General features: G+C 39.7%; 1 long non-coding RNA gene across 1 annotated transcript; it reads left to right on the top strand.

Annotated features, from left to right (window-relative positions):
* The first annotated feature begins 1,405 nt into the window (after positions 1 to 1,405).
* On the top strand, positions 1,406 to 7,639 carry LOC139085123 (uncharacterized). The gene is made up of 3 exons (XR_011543174.1): positions 1,406 to 1,654; positions 3,847 to 3,965; positions 5,691 to 7,639. It is a non-coding gene; the product is annotated as an uncharacterized lncRNA (long non-coding RNA).
* Positions 7,640 to 26,694: the final 19,055 nt, after the last annotated feature.

The raw sequence follows: 26,694 nt of genomic DNA, 5'->3' as shown, positions 1-26,694 counted from the left end.
ATGCATTGTGTCTTCACTTGACGGCTGGAACTTCTAACTCCATCTGCTGGTATGAACTCACAGTTATTCAAGCAATGTCATTCAGAAACCTGTACCCAAGTGTCCTAGCATAGTCTTTTTTCACCAGGCTCTAAGACAGTCCTTCTTTCTTGAAGATGGAGCACTCTGCCCTATAACTGATTGCAAGTGATTACATGGAAGCATCAGGAGTAAAATAAAACACAGGAACAGAACTATCTGTAGATGACATAAGACTAAAAATGGCTATTGTTTACTTATTATTGATATTTTTCAAAAGTGAATGATCTGAAGAGAGTCCAGTACAAGAATAATGCAATTAACAAGCGTATCTGGTGGTTTCCACGGCTTGCAAAGCAAAATAAGCTCAATGCAAAAAATTTTAGACGAAATATCTACAAACACAAAGATTTAAGCCTATTTACAAAAATAGTAGATGTTACATCTGACTTATGAAAATGGATGAGCATAATCTTTACAGAGAAAACATTTTCAGATATAACATATAAAAATCCTGAGACATTAGATGCCATACATACTTAGCACAGATAAAGAATATACCAAGAATATATCAAGATTATCAAGTAAATAGATTCATTAATTTGGAGTAGGTTCTATACATCAGTAGGTTAATAAAACTCCACAGATAAGTGATGTGAATCCCCAGTAGAAAACTACTGGCCCGGAATATACTAGATTCAAATTAAAGAAATAAAATTGCAACCAAGTTAATGTTGTAAAAATAACAAATTATGACTGATAGCACTATCCTGCTTTTATGCAAAGGACTCAGAAAAACAGAAACATATGAACAAGAAACACTTTGACAATTCTATAGAACTTTCCCGTACAGAATACAATTGTTTAAATATTTATATTAATAACATTTTACCCATACAAATTTAACCTAGGGAAGTCTAAGCATTTCTTCTGATTTGACAATATTCCCCATTCAACTCATCATCAGTAACATATCAAATAAACCTAATTATTTATATTATTTCCCCTGTTACAAGGTGAAAGGACAAATCTCTCTGGTTTTCCAGGGACACTTTGGGCAATCTCAAAGACAATTTTAGGTGCTGACAAGGCTAATCAAACTTTGAGCTTGATGCAATTTTAGGACCGCAAGGCCCTTAATTCTGTTAGACTTTCCTTTGTTTAAACTTATTTCCGCTATCTCAGATGCACACTCGGCCTCATGTGCCTAACCACAGATCAACACTTCCTGCCTTGACTTTCCTGTTAGTAGGTATTTGATGAAGACTGTTATGTTTCAAAAATTCCCCTCCCACCCCCAGCTTTCACCACCCCCACCCCCTAGTTTCGTAGCCACCTATCCCAGGCGCCTCTGCATTTAAAAGCTTTGCCCACCCATCCCCTCCCTGAGACATTTCTGGCTTAGTCTTTGAGCATCTTCCCATTATGATATTCTGCTCCTCCTATTGCAATATCTCCCTTAATGAAGCCTTTCATATTAACATCCAGATTGCTTTTTCTTCTTTGACAGTAATGATGCAGTGACTCTGAGGGAGTGTTGACCACCCCTGGGACCCTGCTGTCTTTACCCAAGTGCCAATGCCTTCTTATGGAACTCTGTGTCCTTTCCTTGCTGCAGAAATTTGGATCTACAGTGGTGAGTCCTAACTCTTAACCCAGTGTTCCAAACGTTTGTCTGTTGTAGCATGGTAAAGAGTTGGCTTTATTTTTCCTTTATTTTTGTCCTTTTTCTTCTATTTCTCTGTCTTCTCCATCTGGCTTTTGTGAGTGTGTTTAAAGCCTCTGACTCTCTCCAGGGATATCATAGCTTAGGTTGAAGTCCCAAGGCTTTAGCACCAACAGGTGTTCCTTTCATTATCATGCGAAACTGTCAATCTAACTTGTCCCTCAGACTTCTTCCCTGTAGGGTATATACTTCATTATTATGGTACTAATTCCACCCAGTTTCTTTAAAAATGGCAAAATTTTACTAAAAACAATTTAGAATTTCATTGGCCTCTTCGAGGAACTTAGGATCTTTCCAAATTGGCTCATTCTGAGCGGGAGTCTTGAATCCCCTGACTCCAAGATCTCATCCAAACAATGGACACATTTCATTGTCTGGTACAAAGAGACAAAACAATGTCTCTCCCACAAAAACTTTTCAGAGACTAGTGCCTCCTTCAAAGGCCATCTTCCTTCCTAAACACCTTATAAGACCTGTCTCTTCCCAGGGACCTGTCCCTGTCACTACCCGCCAACTTCTCCTTCTTCCTTTTTTCCACCCTCGACCTTCCTTTCAGCTCCCTTGAATCCTTTGGTCTTCCCTCTTCAACACCTTTACCCCCTCCTCTCATCTAGCCACCCCAGCCAGACCTTTCCTTTCTCACTCAGGCTCCTCATCTCCCTGTAGTCACTCAAGATTTAAGGCCCCCTGACCACTGTTAGGGCTCTGGAGGAACTCAGTGACACCAAGAGCAACAGCCTGAGGCTGAAAAAGCTCATTGGAAACAGGCTGGCTGTTTTCTCCATTCAGAGGGACTTCGGAGACACCAGATGGCTGCTTGGTCTCTCCTTCGTCCCTCTCTTGAAATTTAGTCCACAGCCCCCATAGGATTACACATCGGGGCAAAGAACATCTTGAGGGTCTCTTCCACAAATACTGGTGAAGAGGCTTCAGCCCTCATATTGAGCAAGGTACTTCAATTTGCCCCGTCTGCTAGAAAGACAATCTGTAAAAATGTAAAAGTGAGGCAAGAATGAGAGTCTGCTCTTTTATATGAACCAGTGAGTTTTGAATTTTTGTGTTCTTGCCTGAACCATGGCTAAAACTTTAAAATTAAAAATTAAAGCTATAAGCTCTCTGTTTGTGTCTGTCTGTATGTGTATGTATGTATGTTTGTATGTATGTATTATGCATGTGCAATATTTTCCTACCTGCAAATGGTATTTCCACATTAAACTGTAAAATCCCTTAAAGGGCGCTGGCCCAGTGGTGTAGACATTAAGTTTCTGCACTCCACTTCTGTGGCCCAGGGTTTGCAGGTTCAGATCCCAGGCGCAGACCTAGCACCGCTTGCCAAGCCGTGCTGTAGCAGCATCCCACATAAAATAGAGAAAGACTGGCATAGATGTTAGCTCAGGGTCAATCTCCCTCACACATACACACACAAAAATCCCTTAAAGGAGCTCCCTTTCATTCGGCTAAGAGATAAATAAGAGCCTTTGTAACTCCAAATATTCCTGAGATTCCCAGAAATTAAAGAAATTAAATTTTGAATATGCTCAATGTGAAAAAAATATATTCTTATAGAAATTTACCACAATATTTTTTAAAATTCAAGTGCTGATGATTTAGGTAAATCTTTGGCAAATGAGACTGATTTGATATAATTGGTTAGTAAACACAGCTATGTCTTTTGAATTATCAGCCTTGCAAGAATACATTTTTATTCTACTCAACTATGTTCTTCCTAACTTATACAGGTTTAGTGAACCTCTTTGCTTGATAATCTAGATATATTATTGCTATATTCTAACTATACGCTTGATATATTCATGGCAATTTATGTCTCAGGATTATGATGTTTCATCTGACCTTTTTTTCTCTCTAAAAATTATGCTCATCCACTTTCATAAAGTAGATGTAATATCCACTCTTCTTTGAAAATAGGATTAATTATTATGTTTAAGCATATATTCTCTAAAACTTTTTGAATAGATTTTGTCACATAAAATTTCCTTTTCAAATGTATTACTTTTACAGTGCGCTTTCAACAAATCTTTCACGCTTGAAAATTATCAAAAATACATTAATCATGGCCATTTTAAGTCTTTTCTCATCTACAGATAGCTTTGTGTTTTCCTCTGAGGCTTCCCAAAGAGCACTTGCAGATCAGCTACGGGCCAAGTGCCTTGTCTTCAACGAAAGGACTTCCTTGGAGACGCGGAGAAAAGGACGATGCCAGGTACTCTTGGGCTGAGCCTTCTGAGGGCATTACTTAAATCACTTTGGGACCATACCAGTGAACTAAGTCAGAATTTCCAAAACTCTAGTCAAGAGGGAGATGGATTACTGAAACTGCTAATCCAAGATAGAGTGAAACAGGTTTAGTTACATAGGACTGAATGAACTGGGGAGGGATAATTATGGGCCTTTTTTGGAATAGTGCAAATGCTTTAATGTTCTGTTTTCTGGATAGAAGGAACCACTTTTTCTTAAGCAAGTTGACAAATTAGTAGACTGTGCTCTCGTAAACGGAAATGAAACATTTATCTTTTCTACCCTTCCAAAATTCAGAAACTCTTATCGAGAATTCCTATTTTCCTGGCAATATGGTTATTTGCATAAATTCAGTAAGAGTCTGTCCACCTTGTTAATAGGACTTAATCGGAAACATTGATTGGTTACAGCGGCAACAAAGGCTGGCCTATAATGTCATATTTGAGAATGATGCTCATTTAAGCAGATATGAGCAGACACTTTTGAGGAACTCAGGTTGGCTTGATGGGGTCGATGCTTACAACATGCCCCTGGGGAAAATTGGCCTGGCATCTGGCTCTCCAGTGTTCCCAGCCTCATGGGTGAGTGAGGAAGGTCACTGCCTGGCAGGCTCAGGAATCTTCGGATATTTGGGGGACCTCAGAAAGAGAGGAACTCCTGCCAATCCATAGGTACCGCAGGTGACAAATGATGGTGAATTCTTGGCTTGGCTTCCTATCCTCAAGAGGCTCACAAAAATCCAATCTGAGATGCTTTGTGAAAACTCTCAGCAAAGCAAAGGCAAGAAGACCTATATGGTAAATTGTCATTCTTGCTGCATCTATGTAAATAACCGGGCCACATCTAAAGAGGCCAGCCTTATTTTGCCATCAAGAATGATCTTTGTTTGAGATTGTCTTTGATCAGAAGGGCCAGAGGGACTGTAGAGAGAAATTTTGTGCTTCATCGGGCAACTATGCATGCCCTCTGGGTTATCAGATTCTGATTCCATTCATTGTCTTGGAGCTATTTTGCACCTCTGTGTAAATTGCAGGTGACTGATAGACACGCAAACTTTGTCTAGTCTGGTAAGCAAGCTTTCTCTTTCACTGTGCAAAAGCCGGTTTGGTATTTACCTCCAAACTGGGCTGGATCCTCTCACCTTGCTAGCCTGTCAACCCTTAGCAGATTTTCAAGTCTTCCAGTTTCCTTCGATATCTGGCTACAAACTCACCTTAGCCTCCAAACAAGTTTTCCAGTTTTTCTCCCTCCTTCTTGACTTGGAGTCACTGAGAACTCAAACCTGAATGCCCACATTCTTACTGGGACTCTAGGTTGCCTTGTAGCTGGTCTTTGCCCCCAGGACCTGCAGACGCACTGCAAGCTCAAGCCTGACAGCCTGTTATTAACCTAGAAGGACCCATCACTACAGCGACCAGGCATAGACTCAATTTCTCCCTGGACAAACTGCCGTCTGGGAGACTAAAAAAGCCTGGTGAAAGGCTCAGATCAGGCATGTCCTCAGAAGACAAGTAACCAGACTCTGGGCAACATAATTAAGAGCATGACACTATTCAAAAAGCAGTGCTGTAGAATCAGTTTCAACCACTGCCCTCTCGAAATTCACTGGACTGGATACCCTTAGGATTTAATTTCTGGCTCTTTACTTTAATGCATCCATTTTTACTAACATTTCTCTTTTTCATTTTAGGTATTCCACTTTTAAGATGCCTGCTCTGAAGAACTAAAACAATTGATCTTTGCCAGCACTCCAAATAGATAATTCATCTCGCCCTTTATGGGCATCACTGAGAAAATGCTGACCCTGAGGACCATTTCACTCAGCCATCCCCTGTTTGAGATAGTCGTTATCCCTGTGTTGTCAAGGACAGTGTCTCTGAACCTGCCTTGACCAAAAAGAGAGACTGACAAGGCTGATGAAACTCTGTGCTTAAGACAGCTTTAAGCTGCTTTGCTAAGGACCACTAGGCCCTCAATTCTCTGTAACTTCCTGCATTTTAACTTGTTTGCTTCATCTCAGACCCAGAATCCCAACCCCATATGAGAAACCACAAACCAACTTTCCTCCCTCAATTTTTCTATTAGGATAATATTTGATGTAGTTCATTAAGTTTCAGGGACCCTCCCACACAGAAGCTCTTAGCCTTGTATCCCCCTCCCACCTTCCAGAGGCACCTCTCCCTGGGCCTCTGCAGCTAGAAGCTGTGCTTGCCCAAACCTTGCCTGAAACTTTTCTAGCCCAGGCTTTGAGAATCTTCCTACTGCAATAATCTCCCTTAGTAATACCTTTCCCTACTTAAGTCCAGATTTACTTTTTTTCATTGACAATGCAAAAGATATCATTTAGGATAAGATTTTTAAAAGGTAAAACCTAAAATGTTCTCAGGAAGTTTGAACACTTGAATAAATAGGATCAAGGGTCACTGAGAAACAATATTTGGTTATCTATTTAACCAGAATATCAAGAAAAATTTTTAAAACTAGATATAGAGCTAAGGTGATTATAACAAACTTCAGCTCTTTTGAGTGAAAAGACTATTCTCTTAAATATTCCAGGATATGATAAAGTCAACCCCTAGCATGATAAATTATTCTGATAAGACCCTGAATACTTGTCTTTAAGGCAGGTTACTCAGAAGGTAAAGAAAAAATGTTTTATAAGCTCTTATTGAGAGCAGATCAATAATCTAAGAAAAATTTGTCAATTTAATCGAGAAAAAATCAAATTGTAGTTTTGAAAGAGTATATTTGAGGCTAAAGCTCTTTTTAAAAATCTTATAAATAATCTCATTAAACCTAAGCCAGCTTTGACTATAAGCAACAAAATTCCCTTTCTATGACTCATCTACAACTTTCTCTATCCAGGCAGGTCTTGTCATACATTTTCCTCATTCTCCCTCTGGAACCAATCATTTTACTCTAGAACAAATCTACTCCCATCTTCCTTAAGACAATACATCCTGCACACTTGCATGCAAAGTTTTTCCTCTCTGCCACTCTCGCTCCCATTAGAGTCTCATTGACATATATTGATTGTAGTTTTTAACTACAGTAACTTCCATTGCATAAAGAAAACTAGGAGATAGTATAAAAAAAGAGCTATTCACTGGACACGTTAAAATGGTGAGACAGATGTGTGTAGAACCTCTCCAGGAGGTGAGAGAGACTTCCGTAGAGAGCTGAGCTCAACTCCCCAAACAGCAAAGACAGCTGGAGATTTCTAGCCAAGGAGGAGAGTGAGGGAGTCAGTAGATGGAAAATCACTAAAAGAAACTTGATTCGATATCAAGGGTAGGGGGTTTCTTGCCAAATTAGCATAACAGGATTCTTAATAAAAACAGGCCAAGGAGTTAGGTATTCACGGCAGAGGATGAGGAATGAATTAGATCTCAAGAGTGGGGGGATTCTCAGTTAACTAGCTTAGCAGAATTCTTTGCTAAAACTGGACTCAGGGGCTGGCCCGGTGGCGCAGTGGTTAAGTGCGCACGTTCCGCTTCAGCGGCCCGGGGTTCAGCGGTTCGGATCCTGGGTGCGGACATGGCACTGCTTGTCAAGCCATGCTGTGGCAGGTGTCCCACATATAAAGTAGAGGAAGATGGGCATGGATGTTAGCTCAGGGCCATTCTTCCTCAGCAAAAAGAGGAGGATTGGCAGCAGATGTTAGTTCAGGGCTAATCTTCCTCAAAAAAAAAAAAAAAAAACAACCAAAAAACTGCACTCAGCAGGCCAAGGCTTAGGTCTAGACTAGAACAGGGCTCACAGAAGCCTGACTAAAATTTGGTCAAGGAGGAAGTCTCTGTCAGTAGATAATTGTAAACTGTCTTTCATATACCAATAGTTTTCAGCAAGCAAGCGGAGCTAATAAAAACACATCTCATAACTTTTTATAGCCATAAACATCCCTTACACTATAACTTCTCAGGATGGCAAAAATGAACGTCCCCATTAACAGAAGCAAACATATAGCCTCTCTGTACTATATAAAAATAAGAGGAAAAAGTGTATAAAATGAAATTATATTTAGTCATTAACACTTCAGTATTTTATTCTTTTTAGATATGATCTAGGTATCTAGTGAATATTCATTAATTAACTCAATTTAGCATCAGTACAAGGTTTTAAGTTACCAAAAGATTTTGGACACTGTCTTTAAACTGACGTACTCTAAAACAAAATTACTTTTGAAATAAGGTATAATCAGAATCTAATTTAACTCTAAATTATTACATAAATTATAAATTTATGTAATTACTCTAAATTACTCTAAATTATAAATTAATAATTCTGCACATTACGTAAATCTGTAAATTATTATTCTGAGTTGCAGAATAATAATTTAACTTAATAAAATACAAATTTATATTTCTCATAATCTTAAAACTATAATAACTGACATGATAGCTTGTTAAATCAGTACACCTTTATAAGTTGAGGAAAAATATGCCCAAATAGAATAAATATGTATGTTTTTAATATACTTAATGCTGATAACTCAGAAAATATAGCCGTTTTTACGATATCAATGATATTAAATTAGTCTCATTTGTCAAAATTTGCCCAAATTATGTAAATTTGAATTCTTAGAACAGTTGAGTTAGTACCTTTAAGATTATGTGTTTAGCGCATTGAAAGTATTAAAAATTTAATTTTTTCTAAATCTGGGAATATTCCGTTTGCATAAGAGTTTTCTTAGCTCTAAGTCAATCAGAATAGAGCTCTTTCCAAAATTTTTATAGTCTAATTTAGTAATACCATTTGGAGGTAGGAAAATATGACATATCCACAGATACATTAACATACAGCCAGCCAAAGAGAACTTATAGCCTCAATTCTGAAATTCCAACTCATAGGTTGGGCGAAAAAATAGAAATATGAAACTCACTTTTTATCTAAAAGTGCTCTTATCTTCCCAGTGGGTACAAATTCTTAATTGCTTTGAGTTAAAAATAGGGAAAAATTTTATTTAAAAAAGCCAGAAGAGTAATAAACTCCGTTTTCTGTCACCTTTCACCCTACAGAAACGAGATACCTATAAAACCTTTAATTCATTACCAAAAATTACCAAATGGTTAGATGATAAAGCAAAACAAAACAAAACAAAACAAAACAAAAAACAAAATTCCAGCACCAGAAATCAACCGAGTACTCAAAAGAATCAAAATCAAATTCTCACCATGCTGCCAACAGGCAAAAGTCTGGAACGTAGGACCAGGATCAGGACTCACCTTTGATCCCCTGTGTGGCCAGTCAGGCACAGAGCACAAAAGGCTCCAAGTGCCTTATTACCTGGGTGGAGTAGACAGGAATCTGAAGGCATGGTCCTATCCCAAATCATGGCACCAAACTGTCAAAGACAAAAAGCAGACAAATTAGAAGATTAACATCGAGACTATTGCAATAGGGAGCTCCTCCCAAACTGAAGCTCTGCAGGAGTGTCTCAGCTTATATAGGGAGAGATAAAAGAGATGCAAATTGGTGTTTTACGTGTGATGATTACATCACAAGCAGCTGTTAACCTCTGAACAGGAAGTGGTTTTTCTTCTATAAGTAGCTACCTTCCGCTAGCAAAGCTTGTAATCTCAGATAATCAACCATGAGACAAAGACAGCAAGCTGAAATGTCTATGTGGGTTTTTTTTGGTTTTTTGGGGCTTTTTTTTAGGTTTTTTTTTTGTTCTTGCTTGAGGAAGATTGGCCCTGAGCTATCATCTGTTGCTGATCTTCCTCTTTTTACTTGAGGAAGATTGTCCCTGATCTAACAATTGTGCAAATCTTCCTCTACTTTGTATGTGGGATGCCACCACAGCATGGCTTGATGAGCAGTGTGTAGGTCCATGCTGGGGATCTGACTTGGAAACCCCAGGCTGCCAAAGCAGAGCTTGTGAACTTAATCACTATGCCACCAGGCGGACCCCTGAAGTGTCTACGTTTTGCCTTGTCAGCAGATTCAGGCAGAAGGGGAAGCTTGCTTGGTCTTGTCACACGTGCACAAAGGCCTTGTGGGAAAATTTCAAGCAGAAGTAACCACAAAAACTATGAGCTCTCTAGTCATTCCTGAAGCTAGGCTATGTTGTGCCTCCTTGCTCAGCCCAGCTGGCTTTTCTGCATAATGCACTTGCTTTTTTGTTTCTCATTTATTTATTTTTTTGAATTATTTTATTGAGATCATATTGGTTTATAACATTGAGTAATCTCAGATGTACATAATTATGTATCAGTTTCTAGATAGACTGCATAGTGCTCACCACTAATAGTCTAGTTTTTTAAATGATAAGTAAAACTACAACACATTTTACATTTTTTAAATTAATAAAATCCAGAAGAAAACAGCATATTTATTACAAAATATCTATTGATTAGCTGCTTAGCTTACTTATCTACTATTTTCCTTAAACTTTATGACTACTGGCCCTTTGATCACCTCTACATATGACAACAATTTTGTGGTATCATTTTTTTTATTCTATTGAGATCATATTAGCTTAAAACATTGTATAACTTCAGGTGTACAATATTATATGTCAGTTTCTGTATAGACTGCATCATGCTCACCACCAATAGTTGGGTTTTTATCCATCACCATACATATGTGCCTCTTTACCCCTTTCACCCAACCCTCATCCTCTTCCCCTCTGATAACCACTGATCTGTTCACCTTATCCATATGATTATTCATCTTCCACATATGAATGAAATCATACCATGTTTATCTTTCTCTGTCAGGCTTATTTCGATTAACATAATACCCTCAAGGTCCAACCGTGTTGTTGCAAATGGGACTATTTTGTCTTTTTTTATGACTGAGTAGTATTCCATTGATATATACACCACAATTTCTTTATCCATTCATCCATTGATGGGAACTTGTTTTGCTTCCGTTTATTGGCTCTTGTGAATAATGCTGCAATGAATATGAGGGTGCATAAATATATTTGTATTATTGATTTCGTGTTCTTTGAATAGACATCCAGTAATGGGATAGTTGGATGGTATGGTATTTCTACTTTTAATTTTTTGAGAACTCTCCATACTGTTTTCCATAGTGGCTGCACCAGTTTGCATTCCCACCAGCAGTATATGAGGGTTCCCTTTTCGCCACATCTTCTCTAACATTTGCTATTTTTTCTGTTGTTAATTATAGCCATTCTGACAGGTGTAAGGTGATATCTCATTGTAGTTTTGATTTGCATTTCCTTAATAATTAATGATGTTGAATATCTTTTCATGTGCCTATTGGCCATCCGTATATCATCTTTAGAAAAATATTTTCATACCTCTGCCCATTTTTTGATCAGGTTGTTTGCTGTTGACTTATATGAGTTCTTTATATATTTTGGAAATTAATCCCTTGTCAGATATATGATTTGTAAAATATTTTCTCCCAGTTGATGAGTTGTCTTTTGGGGTTTTTTTTTTGCTTTTTTTTCCCCAATATAAATGCATTTATGTGTGCAGACTTGCATAGAAATGTTTGTAGACACATTATTCAAAATGGCCCAAATCTGGAAACAACCCAGTTGTCCATCAGTACTGAAACGGCAGAAAAGTTTGGTAGATTCATACAATTGCAAGTAAATGTAAATGAACAATGTATGGTGACTCGCAACAACTTGGATGAACTTAACACCATAATGGTGAGTGAAAGCACACAAAGTGTTTAATAAAATGTACACAAAGTTCAAAATCAGCAGAATGAAAGTATAGCATTTGGGGATGGTACTTATGTAAACAAACTATGACTTAAAGCAAGAAAGCGATTACCACAAAAATTGCTTACTGGTCCCCTTTGGTTGACGAAGGGGATTATGGTTGGAAAAATGTGTACAGGGGCTTCTGAGTCGCTAGAAACTTTTTTTTATTATTATTAATATTATGACAGTTCACTACCTTGGGAAATTTCAGTTGTACATTATTGTTAGTCATGTTGTAGGTACACCATTTCACCCTTTGCGCCCTCCCCCCACCCCCCTTTCCCCTGGTAACCACCGATCAGTTCTCTTTGTCTCTATGTTAACTACCACCTATGAGTGGAGTCATACAGAGTTCGTCTTTCTCTGTCTGGCTTATTTCACTCAACATAGTACCCTCAAGGTCCATCCATGTTGTTGTGAATAGGATGATTTTGTCCTTTTTTATGGCTGAGTAGTATTCCATTGTATATATATATACCATATGTTCTTTATCCAATCATCAGTTGCTGGGCACTTAGGTTGGTTCCATGTCTTGGCTATTGTGAGTAATGCTGCGATGAACATAGGGGTGCATGGGACTTTTGGAATTGCTGATTTCAGGTTCTTAGGATAGATACCCAGTAGTGGGATGGCTGGGTCGTAAGGTATTTCTATTTTTAACTTTTTGAGAAATCTCCATACTGTTTTCCATAGTGGCTGCACCAGTTTGCATTCCCACCAACAGTGTATGAGGGTTCCTTTTTCTCCACAACCTCTCCAACATTTGTCACTCTTGGTTTTGGATATTTTTGTCATTCTAACAGGTGTAAGGTGATATCTTAGTGTAGTTTTGATTTGCATTTCCCTGATGATTAATGATGAGCATCTTTTCATGTGTCTATTGGCCATCCGTATATCTTCTTTGGAGAAATATCTGTTCATGTCCCCTGCCCATTTTGTAATTGGGTTGTTTGATGTTTTATTGTTGAGGCGTGTTAGTTCTTTGTATATTATGGAGATTAACCCTTTGTCGGATAAATAACTTGTGAATATTTTTTCCCAATTGGTGGGCTGTTTTTTTGTTTCAATCATGTTTTCCCTTGCCTTGAAGAAGCTCTTTAGTCTGATGAAGTCCCATTTGTTTATTCTTTCTATTGTTTCCCTCGTCTGAGGGGTTATGGTGTCCAAAAAGATTCTTTTGAAACTGATGTCAAAGAGTGTACTGCCTATGTTCTCTTCTAGAAGACTTATTGTTTCAGGCCTAATCTTTAGGTCTGTGATCCATTTTGAGTTTATTTTTGTGAATGGTGAAAAAGAATGGTCACTTTCCATTCTTTTATGTGTGGCTGTCCAGTTTTCCCAGCACCATTTGTTGAAGAGACTTTCTTTTCTCCATTGTATGCCCTCAGTTCCTTCGTCGAAGCTTAGCTGTCCATAGATGTGTGGTTTTATGTCTGGGCTTTCAATTCTGTTCCATTGATCTGTGTACCCGTTTTTGTACCAGTACCATGCTGTTTTGATTACTGTAGCTTTGTAGTAGGCTTTGAAGTCAGGGATTGTGATGCCTCCGGCTTTGTTCTTCTTTCTCAGGATTGCTTCAGCAATTTGGGGTCTTTTGTTGCCCCATATGAATTTTAGGATTCTTTGTTGAATTTCTGTAAAGAATGTCATTGGGATTCTGATTGGGATAGCGTTGAATCTGTAGATTGCTTTAGGTAGTATGGACATTTTAATTATGTTTATTCTTCCAGTCCATGTGCATGGAATGTCTTTCCATCTCTTTACGTCATCATCGATTTCTTTCAAGAAACTCTTGTAGTTTTTGTTGTATAGATCTTTCACTTCCTTGGTTAAATTTTCTCCCAAGGTATTTTATTCTTTTTGTTGTGTTCGTGAATAGGATTGAGTTCTTGAGTTCTTTTTCTGTTAGTTCATTGTTAGCATATAGAAATGCTACTGATTTATGTATGTTGATTTTATACCCTGCAACTTTGCTGTAGCTGTTGATTGTTTCTAATAGTTTTCCTGTGGATTCTTTGGGGTTTTCTATATATAAGATCATGTCGTCTGCAAACAGCAAGAGTTTTACTTCTTCATTGCCTATTTGGATTCCTTTTATTTCTTATTCCTGCTGAATTACTCTGGCCACTACCTCCAGTACTATGTTGAAGAAGAGTGGTGAAAGTGGGCATCCTTGTCTTGTTCCTGTTCTGAGAGGGATGGGTTTCAGTTTTTGTCCATTGAGTATGATGTTGGCTTTGGGTTTGTCATATATGGCCTTTATTATGTTGAGGTACTTTCCTTCTATACCTATTTTATTGAGGGTTTTTATCATAAATGGATGTTGGATCTTGTCAAATGCTTTCTCTGCATCTATTGAGATGATCATGTGGTTTTTGTTTTTCATTTTGTTAATGTAGTGAATCACGTTGATTGATTTGCAGATGTTGAACCATCCTTGTGTCCCTGGTATAAATCCCACTTGATCATGGTGTATAATCTTTTTGATGTATTGCTGTACTCGGTTTGCCAAAATTTTGTTGAGGATTTTTGCATCTATGTTCATCAGTGATATTGGCCTGTAGTTTTCCTTCTTTGTGTTGTCCTTGTCAGGTTTGGGGATCAGGGGGATGTTGGCTTCATAGCATGTGTTAGGGAGTACTCCATCTTCCTCAATTTTCTGGAGTAGTTTGAGAAGGATAGGTATTAAATCTTCTTTGAATGTTTGGTAGAATTCTCCAGAGAAGCTATCTGATCCTGAACTCTTATTTTTGGGGAGGTTTTTGACTACTGTTTCTATTTCTTTACCTGTGATTGGTCTATTCAGATTCTCTGTTTCTTCCTGATTCAGTTTGGGGAGGTTGTAAGAGTCTAGGAATTTATCCATTTCTTCTAGGTTGTTCAATTTGTTGGCATATAGTTTTTCATAGTATTCTGTTATGATCCTTTGTATTTCTTCAGTATCTGTTGTGATTTCTCCTCTTTTATTTCTAATTTTATTTATTTGAGACTTCTCTCTTTTTTTTTTGGTGAGTCTGGCTAAGGGGTTATCAATTTTGTTAATTTTTTCGAAGAACCAACTCTTTGTTTCATTGATCCTTTCTACTATCTTTTTTGTTTCAATATTGTTTATTTCTGCTCTAATTCTTATTATTTCCCTCCTTCTACTGACTTTGGGCTTTGTTTGTTCTTCTTTTTCTAATTATGTTAGGTGTCATTTGAGGTTGTTTATGTAAGATTTTTCTTGCTTATTGAGGTAAGCCTGTATTGCAATGAATTTCCCTCTTAGGACTGCTTTTGCTGCATCCCAAATAAGTTGGTATGACGTGTTTTCATTTTCATTTGTCTCCAGATTATATTTGATTTCTTCTTTAACTTCTTCAGTAATCCATTGCTTGCTCAGTAGCATGTTGTTTAGTCTCCACATTTTTGCCCCATTCCCAGCTTGTTTGTTGAGGTGGGCCTGTTTTGCTATGAATTTCCCTCTTAGAACTGCTTTTGCTCACCCTGTAAGAGTTAGTATGTTGTATTTTCATTTTCATTTGTTTGTATGCATTTTTAAATTTCTCCTTTGATTTCTTCATTGATCCAATGGTTGTTCCGTAGCATGTTGTTTAGGTTCCATATATTTGTGCCTTTCACAGCTTTTTGCTTGTAGTTGATTTCTAGTTTCATAGCATTGTGATCAGAAAAGTTGTTTGGTATGATTTCAATCTTCTTACATTTATTTAGGAGTGCCTTATCTCCAAGCATATAATCTATCTTTGAGAATGTTACATGTGCACTTGAGACGAATGTGTATTCTGCTGGTTTTGGATGGAATGTTCTATATGTATCTATTAAGTCCATCTGGTCTAGGGTTTCATTTAAGGCCACTTTTTACTTGTTGGATTTCTGTCTGGATTCTCTATTCATTGATGTAAGTGGATAGTGGGTGATGCTCTATCCATTGACATTGAGGTCCCCTACTATTATTGCACTGCTGTGAATTTCTCCCTTTAGCTCTGTTAATAGTTGCTGTATATACTTTCATGCTCCTGTGTTAGGTGCATATATATTTATAAGTGTTATATTCTCTTGGTGGAATGTCCCTTTTATCATTATATACTGGCCTCTTTGTCCCTCATTGTCTTTTTTATCTTGATGTCTGCTTTGTCAGATATAAGTATGGCATCACCTGCTTTCTTTTCCTTGCTGTTTGCTTAGAGTATTGTCTTCCATCCCTTCGCTTTTAGCCTATGTTTGTCTTTAGAGCTGGAGTATGTTTCCTAGAGGCAGCATATTGTTGGGTCTTGTCTTTTAATCCATCAATCCATTGTCTTTTGATTGAAGAATTCAATCCATTTACATTTAGAGTGATTATTGATATATGAAGAATTAATACTGCCATTATATCTCTTGTTTTCCAGTTGTTCTATATTTCTGTTGTTCCTTTTTCCTTGTATTTCTGACTGCTATTTCAGTTTGGTGGCTTTCTCTAGTGGTTTTCTCTTTATTTATGATTTGTGGTTCTGCTCTGATTTTTTGTTTAGTGGTTACCATGAGGTTTGTATAAAAGATCTCATAGATGAGATAGTCCATTTTCTGATAGCCTCTTATCTCCATTATCCTAAGTAGATTCCATCCTTCTCCTCTTCCTCTTCCGAGTTATTGTTGTCACAAATTATTCTTTTTTTGTCTTGCAAGTTTGTGACTAAACTGAAGAGTTTATAGTTATTTTCATGTTTTCCTTCCCTTTATCTCTTATGTTGTACTTAAGTGTTTGCTAACCTGTTCTGATGCAGAGCTCCAATTTTCTGATTTTGTCTGTCTATTTATCTCCTTGCTCAAAGCTTTGTAAACTTTTGCTTTTTTGTTCCAGGTAGGAGGGCTTGCCACATTATTTCTTGTAAGGGAGGTCTAGTGGTGATGGACTCCTTCTGCTTTTGCTTGTCTGGGGAAGCCTTTACTTCTCATAATATCTGAAGGATAATTTCACTGGATTGTGTATTCTTGGCTGAAAGTTTTTGTCTTTCAGTATTTTGAATGTATCATTCCATTCTTTCCTAGCCTGACAAGTTTCTGTTGAGAAGTCTACTGAAAGCCTGACGTGGGTTCCTTTCTGGTTTAATTCTTCTGCCTTGCTGCCCTTAATATTTTTTCTTTGTCATTGACTTTTGCCAGTTTTACTATGCCTTGGAGAAGGTCTTTTTGCATTGATGTAATTAGGAGTTCTATTGGCTTCATGTACTTGTAAGTCCAGTTTCTTCTCCCAGTTTGGGAAGTTCTCAGTTATTATTTCTTTGAACAAGCTCTCTGCTTCTTTCTCCCTCTTTTCTCCCTGTGGAATACCTATAATCCTTATGTTTCTTTTCCTAATTGATTCAGATATTTCATGAAGAATTTCTTCATTTTTAAAAAATCTTAGTTCTCTCTCCTCCTCCACCTGAAGCATTTCTATATTTCTATCTTCGATTCACTAATTCTGTCCTCCATAAAGTCAGTGCTATTTTTATGATTTATAGATTATATTTTATCTCGTTAATTGTGTTCTTCATATTCAGAATTTCTGTATAGTTTTTCTTAAAGGTTTCAATTTCTTTGGTGAAGCCTTCCTTCTGCTCATTAATTTTATCCCTGAGCTCATTGAACTGTCTTTCTGAGTTTTCTTGTAACTTGTTGAGTTTCTTTATGACAACTGTTTTGAATTCTCTGTCATTTAGATTGTAATCTGTGACATCAGGATTGGTTTCTGGAGACTTGTCATTTTCCTTCTGCTCTGAAGTGTTACTGTAGTTCTTCATGGTGTTTGATGAATTGATCCTCTGCTAGCACATTTGTGGTAGTATCACATCGCAGATTCCACCTGCCACCTCTGTGCGGGTGCAGGAGCTGTGTTTTCTGATCCTACTTCGTCTGCTGGTAGTTGTGCTGGTAAGGCCACTCTGCATTTGCATGGGCTTACGAGAGCCACTTGACAAGTTGTGCTCACATGGGTGGGGTTTCTGTGCTCAGTGGGTGGGCCACTCTCTCATGAGTGGGGCCACCATGCTCTGCAGGGGACTGGCTGAGGTTCTTTGCTAGGTAGGAGGGGCACTTTCCTTCATGCAAGGCAGTGCTGTACTTGGAGGTTCAACTGAGCTGCTACATTTGGTGAGTGGGGCGCTTCATGGGAGCTGAGCTGCCACCACTCAGTGGGTAGCGTTCCCACAGGCAGGGTCACCTCAGTAGGTGGATGCTCCTGTCCGCTGGACTACCCCTCCAAAAGTGTTCATGCACAGGCCAGGCTGCCCTTGTCTCCACCTACAGTCATGCTGGTCACTGTGTGAGAAGCTGCAGCCTGGATCATTGTTGATGGGGAGGAAGAGGGGTCTGCTCACCTAGTTTCACTGCTTCGCAGGGTTCCAATCCACTCACCTTCAGATGTATAGCTATGTGGATCTCTCAGGCATCCTGTTGTGCTGTGTACAGAATCTTCTGTTGGTTAATGACTATCCATTTTGTTGTAACTTAGATGGGAAAGACAAAGGAAACAACTTACCCTGCCATGATGCTGATTTCACTCTCTGCACTTACTTTTCATGCCCCTCCCCCACTTTCTCACATGTAGTCCCTCTACTGATGCCGGCCCATCACTATGTCACCTTATCCCTTCAAGGATAAACTATCCTCCTAAATGGTTGTCTTCCTTCCAGTCTTTTTTCTCACAATTCAGTTTCCACAGAGCAGTCAGAGTGAACTAAAGTAAAAATCTGATTTTATTACTAATGTATTCAAAATTTTTCAATCTCTCCTTATTACTCTTCAAATGGAATTTATACCATCTCACAACATTCCAGCCCTGCATGTTCTGGTTCACCTCCTTTCTTTCACCAGCCCTTAGCAGACCCTACACTCCAGCTATATTGAACTATTTGCAATTCCTCCACTCCCTGTGCTCTTCCCCATGATCAGATGTTTGCTTGTCTTTCTCCTTCTGCCTCCAATTCCCTTTCTCCATCTAACCAAGTCCTTAATGTATGTATATATAAAGTTTAGATGATGTCTACTCTGGGTTTGTCCCTGGCCCCACTTCCTCTCTCAGACTTCCCAAGTTTGAATGGGCTGAAATTCCTCTATTCCATACTCTCTTCTTTCATAGCACTTACATTACCATTTGGAAAATTACTTCCTTTATCTGTCTCTGCGGCTACTGAAGCTCTCTGTAAGTTGAGACTGTGTGTTCTTTATTGTATTTTCATGGCAAGGGGAGATAAAGGGGTGCAATAGTGAATGGGCATCAGTTCCCAGAAGACAGTGCCTGGCACACTACAAACACTCAATGAACACTTGTGAAATTAATAAGTGGGTCGACTTGCCATATGTCTTTAAAATGATACAGTATGCTTGGATGACACAACACATCTCACAATTGTGTTTGGAAACAAAAGAAGTTCACATAAAGCAATTAGAAAAGCTGACGACTATGAGGTAAAATATGAAGCAGAGTAATTTATTTTTAAACAAATGTGTTGTCTCTCATGAGGCCTAATAAATGTTAGAACCTACTAACCAGCCACCTTGGGGGTCTGGATATGCACTTATTTCAGGATTGCCTATCTTCACTCAAAAATAGGAAGGATTTCTTCCATAGAATCTGATTCCTGAGACAGCATCTGAGCAAGCTGCACACTGAAATCAGTTTATTCCTTTTCTTAGTTAACCAATGTGAATATCCTCCTGGCTTTCATGACAACAAGAACCATGCCTCAAAATACAATTCACACTTAGACTATCTTGGATCCACTCAGTGCCCTGTGTGGACACTTTTTCAACAAGACTTGATAAATGTTCATTAACAAGACTTGATAAATACTTGCTGAATCAGAGACTTACAGAAAAGCTTCCCACCATTTTGGGATGATTTTGGCTTCCTTGTAATATGGAAATATAATATTATCCAATTATAATATCACTTTATCAGGAGGATGAAGGATAAGGACACCTACTCTTCTAGGTATTTCTGACCTGTCTAAGAATTCAGTTGATATGTCACAGATTAATGAGAGAAAATTCAATTTAATTTAGTACATATGAGGGTTCCACAAGAATATGGGTCCCAAGGACAAATCAGGTAGTTGATGCTTTTATGCCACCTTGAGCTAAGGATAGGGTGCTAGTGGTTTGGGACTTCAAAGGGGAGAAAGGCAATTCACGTGGAGAAAGAAAAGCAAATGTTTGATAAACAAATGTTTGCTGGGCCATGCAGAGACAATGGGACACAAAGCGAACTCTGATCTCTAGTCTCTGCTGAGTCTCCTCCCACCACACCTAGCCCATATTCCTTGTGGTTATCTCTGGTGATAGCTCTATTCTGGGAACAAGCCCTTTATCTAATTTTTTTTTTTTATTTAGTTAAGGGGGAAGTAACAAGAAAAACTTCCAACAACATAGATAAAACTTGAGGATATTATGCTAAGCAAAATAAGTCAGATGGAGAAAGACAAATACAGTATGATTTCACATATGTGGAAGATAAAAAAAATAACAAACATATAGATACAAAGGATAGAATGGTGTTTATCAGAGGCAAAGGGTAAGAAAGCGAGTAAAGGGGGACATTTGTACAATGATGAATGGAAACTAGAATTTGGGTGGTGAACATGATATAGTCCATACAGAAGTCAGAATATAATGATATACACCTGCAATTTATGTAATGTTATAAATCAATGTAACCTTAATAAAAAAGAAAAAGATGCAGTTGAAACCAGTAAATAGTTAGCCACTGATGATTAGGTAGCTAGTAACTGAAAGGTTTTTTTTTTTTTTTTGCAATTACTAATTATAACTTTTAGTTGTTCACCCACCCATTGTTAACTGTGCTGCTAAGGCAGTATATTATCCAATTCCCACTAGGTTCCTATAATAACATCTCCCTGGTGCCTGGGTCACCATGGTAATGGATGTTTGAAATGTTTTTCAGGAATGAGGACCCCTTGTCCAGTTTAGGCCAGTTAAGACCACCAACCCATGAAGTGCACCTGTACAAATACTTGACAAGTGACCTTCTTGATGTCAAGTAGCTAAAACTCCATCCTCAGATGATGAAGGGGTGTGGGGTGGCAAATTTTGCTCTCCTACAATTTCTTTAATACTTTCCTTGATTTTTTTCTCCTCAAATGTGTCTGCTTACAATACCACTCATGATTATTCAGGCCACAGTCAAAATGAAAAAAGAAAAAGCTTTATCTTTACTAACCATATTCATAAACATGAGTTACAGAGTCTAAAACATTTCCCAAAGATGTGTGCTCCAAACTTGCAGAGCAGTGGAATAGGTAAATTGCCTTTTAAAGACACTGCATCTCAGGAGAACACATTCATGAGAATATGAAAATTTTGAGTTTGAAATTTTCTGTCTTAATTTGGATTTCCATAGAAGTGGTACTGAAGCTCTTAATCTCAAGTTCGTGTGCCCAATGCTCTGTAAGCCAAACACTGAGACATTGGTGCTTGAAGATCGAGAAAGGTTTTATTTGAATTGGCCAAAATGAGAAGGTGGGAGCATGGATTTGCTCAAATCCACCTTAACAAAAGCAAAAAGTAGGGGGGTTTTATAGAGCTAAGGGGCTTTGCAGGAGGAGCTTCAGAGAAACAAAGGGGTCACTCCTCATAAGCCCCTGGGAAATCTGACTTCTAGGCACCAATGGCAGCTGGGGGCCAGCCATGCAGTGATTGCAAACCCCCCAAAGTTATTCTCTGTATTCTGAAAAACAAGCTCACAAATCCTTGAGACCCCTGAGTCACTCCTCAAGTTAAGCAAGAAACCAGCAAGTTGCTTATTGAATATCTATGGTAACCCTCAGGTACCCAGCTTTAATCTCCACTGTCTATTTTCCCTTCCTCATTCTTCTAGGAAGTGGCATATGGATTGTTTGGCTACTTCTTGCTGAAAGGGGGTAAAGATGGGGAAACTGAGGAAGCAAATTTTTGAACCTGAGATTGAAAATACTCTTCGGTACTGGGCTATATTTTGCATTTTGCATTATCTTTATTTGATTGATTTTAACTTAGAACAGCACTTTATTCCATATTTGATAACCCAAATTTCCAGAACTCAGAATGCAAGAACCCAAATAATTTTATTTATCTGACGGCTTGGTATCAGCTATCTTAACCCAGAATAGCAGCTTAAGGTCTTTCAGTGGCTCATAAGACCAGTGGCTCTGGTTGTGGTGGAGGTGAGCCTCACTCAGGTATGATGAATCCACGGCTTGACTCTGGCCAATTTGACTGATGAATGGGTGGTCAGGAGGACTTCATAAGGCCCAGTCCACTTGGGGGTTAGTTGATCCTTTGGTCCATGCTCCTTCCCAGACTTAAGGAGAACATGGTCACCTGCCTTGATGTGGTAGGGTGGGACATCTGACAGGAACAGGGATCTGTGAGAGGCAAACTCATGAAGAGAAGTTAGGATTCCATTTAAAAATTTTAAGTGCTGCCTGATTGCTATTTCTTTCTGTTGTATAAAATCTCCCCCCATTGGTGAAGCTGAGAATGGTCTCCCAGACATCACTTCGAAGGGGCTCAATTAAAGCCTACTTCAGGGAGCTACCCAGATGCTCAGCAGGGCAGAGGGCAACACCTTGTCCCAGATTAAGTTAGTTTCCTGACAAATTTTGGCAATAGTCTTCTTTGTGGTTCGTCTTTTCAGTCTTCCCCATTGACTGGGGCTGCCATGAGGCATGGAGTTTCTAAGTGATCCCCAAGCCTTTTGATATTTCTTGGGTTATTAGGGAGATAAATGCGACTCTGTTGTCACTCTGGATCAACAGTGGGAATCCGTACCTGGGAATGATCTCCTTTAACAAAGCTTTGGTCACTTCATTAGCCCTCTCAGTTCTGGAAGGAAAAGCTTCAACCCATCCTGTAAAGGTATCTATGAATACTAGGAGATACTTAACATTCCCAGAGGCTCGAGGCATCATAATAAAGTCAACTTGTCAGTCCTCACAGGGAGCTGCTCCTCAATGTTGAACCCCCTTGTTCAAAGAGGGCAGCCCCGTCCTGGGATTATTTTTGCCACACATAACATATTGTTGGGTAACTTTCTGAATGATCTGTTACAATTTCAGACCGACTAAATACCTTTGGATCCACTGCAAGGTGGCATCCCTCCCATAGTGAGTGCTCTGATGGGTTTGATTAACAATTTCTCCCAGAAGGGCTTCAGGTACCAGGATGAGTACTTCCAAGGTACATTTCCAGCCAGGATGCTCCAGAGAGGAGGAGCCAAATCCCCCTTCTCTGGCTCTCCCTAAATCTTTCTGGGAGTAGCTAGGTTGGAATACAGTCAATTTGGGGAACTAAGGGAGCCAGGAGTGCCTTGAAACTCATAGTCCTAGCAGCAGTCTTGGCTGCCTGATCAGCCAGTTGATTGCCTCTGGCTTCCAAAGTGTCCCCTTTCTGATGTCCAGGGCAGTGAACGATAGTTACTGCCATGGGGTCATTAACGGCCTCTAAGAATGTTAGCATTTCCTGGGAATATTTTGTGTCCCTCTTTCCAGCAGTCAAGAGTCCCCTATCTTTCCATATGGCCCTGTGGGCATGGACCACTAAAAAGGCACATTTTGAATCTGTATATATATATTGACTCTGTTGTCTTTACCTATTTGAAGAGCCCTAGTTAGTGCTATAAGTTTAGCCTTTTGAGCTGAGATACCTGGAGGTAGGGCCTTTGTTTCCATGGTGTCCTATAAGGTGACAACTATGTACACTGCTTGACATTGCCCCTGATCCATGAAGCTGCTTCCATCAGTGAGCAATTCCAAGTCTGGCTACTCCAAAGGTTGGTCAGTCTAATCAGGTCAACTAGAGAATACCTGTTCAATGATCTGAAGACAGTCATAAAAGGAGGGCTGTTTGACATCAGTAGGTAGCAGGTTGCAGGGTTTAAGGTAGAAATAGCTTTTAACTTACCTCTGGGTGGTCTAATAAAATAGCCTCATACCTACCTAATCTTCTTGAGGTTAGTCAATGTCCTCCATCTGTTCTAAAAAGGGAGGACACAGCGGGGAGTGTGCACCATGGTGGGTTGCCCCAGTGTGAACTTTTCAGTTTCCTGTAGTATGTCACTGGTGGCGGACAACAGCTCAGAAGCAAGGTGGCCATCCTCTGACCAACTGCTTAGAAAAATGGCCACAGGCCTCCTAGTGGGTCCAAAGTTCTGGGTCAGGACGTCCAAACTAAGGCTCTGTTTCTCATGTACAAAAAGAGCAAAGGGCTTTCTCAAATCTTGGAGTCCCAAGACTGAGGCAGTTAACAATTTTTCTTTAACCTGATTGAATGCATTCTGGCACACTTGTGTCCACACCAAAGGCTCGAGGTCTCCTCCCTTTAAGGCCTCATACAGAGGTTTTACAGTTAATCCTGAGTTGGGTATCCAAATTCAACAGAAGCCTGCCATCCCTAAAAATCCCCACATCTGTAAACGGGTGGTGAGAGTCACTACTTAAGGGATTGCTTCCCTCCTATCTGGGAGCAGGCTTCTCTGTCCTTCTGGCAGTTCAAACCCTAAGTATTTAACTGTCTTTTCACAAATTTGGGTCTTCTTCTTTGAAACCTTGTAACCTCTATCTGCTAAGAAATTTTAAAATTCAAATGGTGTTTTCAGCTGAAGCTTCCTTAGATTTATTGGCAACGAGAACGTCGTCCACATATTGTAAGAGCCCCTTCCACCAGCTGAAGTTCCCTTAGGTCCCTAGCCAATATTTCCCCAAATATCGTGGGCAGATTTTTAAAACCCTGAGGCAAAACGGACCAGCAAAACTTCTGTTTGACATTGGTCTTGGGACCTTGACACTCAAAGGGAAAGGCCTCTTGGGAACTTTCATCCCGGGAAATGCAGAAAAAGGCATCTTTCAAACCCAAGACCGTGAACCAGCACGGGTCTCCTGACAAAATAGTCAGCAAAGTGTTCAGATTGGGAACCACTGGGTGCACATCTGGAGCCATCTGATTTATAGCTCGAAGGTCTTGAAGGAACTGGTATTCATTGGACTTGGGCTTGAACACTGGTAAGATGAGAGTATGGTAAGGTGAGAACGTGGGTGAATCAAGCCCTGCTGCAGAAAAACCTTCAATAGGGCTTTACCTCTCTCTGTGCTTTTTCTTTCAGAGGGTATTGTTTTAGATTGAGGCTCTCATGCTCCTTCACAGGAACCATGGTTTTGGTCCATCCCTACCTCCCACTTGCCTAGATGTCCTCTCTTACCCTATCAAGAATTTCCTCAGGTATCTCAGGTTGAGATCCATCATCAAGCTGCAACAATAGCGTCTGAGAGGTGAAGGCAAGCTCTGGAGGGACCTCCACTTCTAAGTGTCCTGGGGAACAAATAATTTGGGCATTTAGCCTGGCAAGCAAATCCTGACCCAGAAGAGGAATAGGGCATTAGGGCATGTATCTGTGTATGTAACTGTGTCTCAGGTTTGTATTTCCAAGATGACAGTCCAAGGGTTGTAAAAAGGGGTGGGTCATTGTCTTCACTGACACCCTGGTAACAACCATAGATAGCTTCTTTTGAGTTGGGGGATAAATGTGTGTTAACAACAAAGTAGGTAGCCCCTGTATTGATGAGAAAGTCAATTATCTTTTTGCCCACTGTCATTTGAACCTGAGGCTACTGTGGGGATATAAAGATAGCTTGCTTCAGTCTAAGCAGGGTCCCTGGGCCTATTCATTCCTCATCTGTATCTCCCCCTTCTATTTTCACCATTTGGGTTAAGGGTGTCTCACCTTCTTTGGCCATCTTCTACAACCTGGGACACTCCTTCTTCTAATGTCCTTCTTCTTTACATCATACACACTGATCTTTCCCCAGGGTTGGACGTTCTCCTCTTATCTTTCTCAGTCCCTTTTTTGATCTTCTCCCTGTCTTCCCAATGGCTCATTGATGGAGCACCACCACCAGCAGAGAGACCCGCTGCTTCATTCTCCATTGTTCCTTCATGTCCTGGACCTGATCCCTACAGTTGTAAACCTTAAAAGCAAGGTCATCCACGTGGGAGATGGTCAGCATGAGGGCCCCATCGACCTTCCGTAGTTTCCTCCTGATTCTGGGGCACTCCCACTGCTGAAGGTCATGTTGATTACTTTCTGATTCTCTGGGGCCTCAGGGTCAGCACTGGTGTACTTCCTATAGGCTTGATATGCTTGTTCTAAAAACTGGGACGGATCCTTCTGTGGTTTTTGCTGAACTTCCTGAACTTTGTGGGACTCCTTTTCCCAATCCTTCCAGAATACATTTCCTGTAGTGTTCTAGGCAGAGCATTCCCCCTCCATTTGTATCCCAGTTTAGTTCAACTGTGGGACAGCCTCAGTGAAATTAGGCTGATTGTCCCCGTCCTTGAAATGGAGCCAATGGGGTTCCTCCTGTGCCTTTTCAATAACCATATGGCCTCCCCCGCTGTGAGTAAAATATTCATTAAGGCTTGAATGTCAGCCCAAGTGGGATGCTATGTCAAAAAGATGGAGGAGGGGCCGGCCCCATGGCCAAGTGGTTAAGTTCATGCTCTCTGCTTCGGCAGCCCAGAGTTTTGCCAGTTGGGATCCTGGGCATGGACATGGCACCACTCATCAGGCCATGCTGAGGCAGCATCCTACATGCCACAGCTATAAGGACTCACAACTAAAAATATACAGCTATGTACTGGGGGGCTTTGGGGAGAAAAAGGAAAAATCTTTTTAAAAGTGATGGAGGAGAATAACTCAGTCATATGCTTGGGGTCCTGTCTATAGGATGGATTATTGTTCTTCCAATTAAAAAGATCCAAAATAGAAAAGAGGGGATGCACTCATATCAGGCCTGCTGGCTGGCCATTAGCATTCAGTCCTCTGATTGGGAACTCGGGGAGTGGAAACTGCCGTTCTTGAGAAGCCCCTGCTCCCTGGCTGAACTGCACACCCTACTACCTACGGGAAGTAGAGAGCACATCCTGGCTTCCCTCAACTCTTGGGGGTTGTGTGGTCCCTGCTACCTGCCTTCCATAGGGGGGTGGGCCGGAG

Source organism: Equus przewalskii, chromosome 8 (assembly GCF_037783145.1).
Source record: "Equus przewalskii isolate Varuska chromosome 8, EquPr2, whole genome shotgun sequence".
In the NCBI taxonomy this organism is placed as follows: Eukaryota; Metazoa; Chordata; class Mammalia; order Perissodactyla; family Equidae; genus Equus; species Equus przewalskii.
The sequence above is the reverse complement of the archived record's forward strand: the minus strand, read 5'-3'. Positions and strand labels throughout refer to the sequence as shown.